The sequence below is a fragment of the Oryctolagus cuniculus genome, chromosome 17 (genome assembly GCF_964237555.1).
Source record: "Oryctolagus cuniculus chromosome 17, mOryCun1.1, whole genome shotgun sequence".
Classification (NCBI taxonomy): Eukaryota; Metazoa; Chordata; class Mammalia; order Lagomorpha; family Leporidae; genus Oryctolagus; species Oryctolagus cuniculus.
In genome coordinates, this window is record NC_091448.1 from 42,309,004 (window position 1) to 42,313,066 (window position 4,063).

At 56.3% G+C, this 4,063-nt stretch overlaps 1 long non-coding RNA gene across 1 annotated transcript; it reads left to right on the plus strand.

Moving 5' to 3' along the window:
- Positions 1 to 890: 890 nt before the first annotated feature.
- LOC127484460 (uncharacterized) lies at positions 891 to 3,291 on the plus strand. Its single transcript, XR_011383598.1, has 3 exons — positions 891 to 1,158; positions 1,466 to 1,571; positions 3,144 to 3,291. It is a non-coding gene; the product is annotated as an uncharacterized lncRNA (long non-coding RNA).
- Positions 3,292 to 4,063: the final 772 nt, after the last annotated feature.

Here is a 4,063-nt window from a genome sequence, read left to right on the forward strand (position 1 = left end):
TGACCAGCTCAACACCAAGAACTCAGCTTTCAGTGACAAATTTCCTGGGTCCAAGAGACGTGCTACAGATACCAGCAGTGTGTGAACCAAAGATATTAAATTAATAAAGAAATATAAATCTAGAAAACGCAGCCATGACAGAGGGAGGCCAGACTTGCCCGGGGGCCGCTCTGGGGAGCTGTGACGATGAAGGGGGACGGTCCTTTCTGACCCTGCCCTAGACTTCCCAGGCCCTGTGCTCCCTGCTCCTGGGCCGTGCTCACCTCCCGCCCCTCTCAGACATGCCTGCGTTCCTGCCCCCTGCCTTCGTGGCTCTTCCCAGCCCCTGGGGTGCCTTCCTAAGCCAGGTCTGCTCAGATACCCACACCCTCCTTTCAAGTCAAACACTATGGTTCCTTGAAGCATTTCCGGATTAATGACCAGAAATGAGGCACCCATGGGGAACACCAGTGGCCGCCCCTCCCCTGGGGTGGCCCTGAGTTGCGGTGTTGCCTGACCGGGGACTCCGCCAGGAGCAGGGTTGTGCCAGTGCCTCGGTTCCATTGTTGTTAGTGACCTCTCGCCTAGCACTTCTTGCTCTGTGTCTGTGTCTTTCTCCCCTGATAAGTACTTTTATATTTTTATAATATTTATTTGTTTGAAAGGTAGAGTTACAGAGAGAGAAGGAGAGAGAGAGAGAGAGAGGTCGTCCAATCCACTGGTTCACTCCCCAAATGGCCGCAACAGCCAGGGCTGGGCCAGGCTGAAGCCAGGAGCCAGGAGCTTCCTCTGGGTCTCCCACGTGGGTAGCAGGGGCCCAAGCACTTGGACATCCTCCCATCCTCCACTGCTCTGCTAGGCCCACCAGCAGGGAGCAGCCGGGACTGGAACCAGCGCACACATGGGATGCCGCTGCTGCAGGTGGCAGCTGTACCTGCTGGGCCACAGCACCGGCCCCTCCCCTGATAACTTCTAAGCCTCTCTTGAGATTCCACACCAGGCCCAACCTACTGGGATTACGGAGATGAACCAACCGCAGCTGCAGGCCTCCAGCGAGCTGGGCGGAGAAGAGCCAGAGCTGCCAGCCTTCCTGGGCTGGCGGCTGCGTGTCCTGGCGTGGTGCGGTGCAAAGCATGGAGGGCTCAGCGGTCAGCTCGGAGAAGCATCCTGAAGAATGAGGTGAGCTATGGGCCCACAGGCTCTTAGGAGACCTGGAGACGGCCTGTGTGGTGAGGAAACCAGCCCTGGCAGCCAGAGAAAAGGCAGGGGCTTGCGTCTCCTGACCTCCACCCCGGTATCAGCAGTGCTTGCTGTGGAGCGGATGGACAGGAAAGGTTTGTTGACTGACCGAGTGACCGACTGAATGAATGAACTCTCTCATTCATGATGGATGGGTAGGCATGGTGACTCATTTGCTGGATAATTTTAGTTGACTTTCCAGGGTTTATAGTATTTAGTTTGATTTTCCCTTATTTCCTTGTCTTAGAATTACCTGGAGAACTTGTTAGAGATGAAGTCTTTCTCCCAGGGATCCAGACTCCCTCTGTTGAACAAATGTCCTGGGAAATCCTTATGATCCGACCTGCCCCCAGGTAGGTGTGATCTGGCTGTGTACTAACATACATAACCCTGGAACCCACGGAGGGAGAGAGAGAGCTTTGTGTCTTTTTTTTCCCTTCTTTTTCTTTTCTTTTCTTTCTTTCTTTCTTTTTTTTTTTTTTTTGACAGGCAGAGTGGACAGTGAGAGAGAGAGACAGAGAGAAAGGTCTTCCTTTGCCGTTGGTTCACCCTCCAATGGCCGCCGTGGCCGGTGCGCTGCAGCCGATGCACCGCGCTGATCCGAAGTCAGGAGCCAGGAGCTTCTCCTGGTCTCCCATGGGGTGCAGGGCCCAAGCACTTGGGCCATCCTCCACTGCACCCCCGGGCCACAGCAGAGAGCTGGCCTGGAAGAGGGGCAACCGGGACAGAATCCGGCGCCCCGACCGGGACTAGAACCTGGTGTGCCGACGCCGCAAGGCAGAGGATTAGCCTAGTGAGCCGCGGCGCTGGCCTTGTGTCTGTTTGTTTTTAAGATTTATTTATTTAGTTGAAAGAGAAAAGGAGAGAGATCTTCCATTCACTGGTTCACTCCCAGATGGCCACAACAGTCAGTGCTGGGCCAGGCCAAAGCCAGGAGCCAGGAGCTTCTCTGGGTCTTCCACATGGGTGTGGAGGCCCAGGCACTTGGGCCATCCTCTGCTGCTTTCCCGGGCACGTTAGCAGGGGCTGGATCAGTAGTGGAGCAGCTGGGACTTGGATCAGTGCCCGTATGGGATGCGGGTGCCATAAGTGGTGGCTTAACCCTCTGCTGCCCAACCGCAGCTCCCCTCGCTGTTTCTAACAGGGAGTCAGGGGCCGGGTGCTGGAAACGTGGCCGACTGTGGGCGGCAAGTCCACGGCTGGCGACGCTGCTCCGCAGCCCTGCCGCGGCAGGGAGAACAGCCTTTGCCACGGTCCTGGGTCCGAATCAGGATCTAGTTCACCTGTCAGATGCAGTGACCCTGTGCTTCAGCGTTTAAAGATGGCTGGGGGCCGGCGCCGCAGCTCACTAGGCTAATCCTCCGCCTTGCGGCGCCGGCACACCCGGTTCTAGTCCCGGTCGGGGTGCCGGATTCTGTCCCGGTTGCCCCTCTTCCAGGCCAGCTCTCTGCTGTGGCCAGGGAGTGCAGTGGAGGATGGCCCAAGTGCTTGGGCCCTGCACCCCATGGGAGACCAGGAGAAGCACCTGGCTCCTGCCATCAGATCAGCGCAGTGCACTGGCCGCAGCGCGCTGGCCGCGGCGGCCATTGGAGGGTGAACCAACGGCAAAGGAAGACCTTTCTCTCTGTCTCTCTCTCTCACTGTCCACTCTGCCTGTCAAAAAAAAAAAAAAAAAAAAAAAAAAAAAAAAAAAAAAAAAGATGGCTGGGCGTTCCGTGACTTATTCAGTGTCCTCAACACTGATCCGTCAGCCCGAAGGTAGAAGTGCCGGCGAGGAAATCGTGTTTAACGATCACACGCGTCTCTCGGGCTTTGTCACCGTCATCTCTGGGGAGCTGCTCTGAGCCCGTGCCTCGCCGCTCTCCCTCTGAGCGCGGCATCCATCCAGCGGCTTAGAGGGAGCGTCCGTCTCGCTGTTTTTCTAGGATTGTCGCTTCCCGCCTGCTAATGAGCAGCCTTAGCCGTGATTCAGGACCCCAGCTGGAACAGTCGGTTTAGGAACGTGCTCGCTCGCCCGTTTGCTCCCGCGGTGGTCCTCCATCGGACACTCCTGTGTGCGGCATTGGAGAGCAGGTGGGACGGGCGCAGTGTTAGGGTAATGCACAGAACACGGAAGGAGAGCTGAGACGTGAGGAGTGACTTCTGGGGTGTGTGTGTGTTTTGGGGAGCCTTCTCCAGGGAGGTGACTTTGCCCTGGGCTTTGAAGGGTGAATAGGAGCCAGGCTGAAAAGGGAGCCTACCCCCAAGGTGGAGTTTCTCAGCCTTGCCGTGATTAGGTTCACCTGGGCAGGACGAAAACCTCCGTGAGTGAAGCCGGGTGTTTAAAAACTTTTTTGCTGTTTAAAATTTATTTGAGAATGAGAAAAGGTTCCCCTCTTCTGGCTCTCTCTGGTTCACTATATGCCTTACAACAGCTGGGGCTGGGCCAGGCCAAAGCTGGGAGTTGGGAGCTCAATCCAGGTCTCCCCTGCAGGTGGCAAGGACTCAGTGACTCCATCCAGCCATCCAGCACCTCCCAGGTGAATCTTAGCAGGAAGCTGGACGCGGAGAGTGGAGCCAGGACTCGAACCCAGTGCTCTCCTCCGGGACACGGGCTGTCTAACTGGCAAAGAAGTCAGGAGGCCAAATGCCCAGCCCTTAGGTGACTTCAGAGTGGAGCCACAGGAAAACTGTGTGTTAGGGGAACGGAAGTGGAGGGCGCCTAAAATGAAGAGGAAGAAGAGGAGGGAGAGGAAGAAGAGGAGGGAGAGGAGCAGGAACTTAGCATAGCCTGGAATGTAATCTGAAAGCAGTCAGCCCTCCCTGACGCACTTGATTAGCGGTCAGTTTTCAGTTCTGTGCTTTG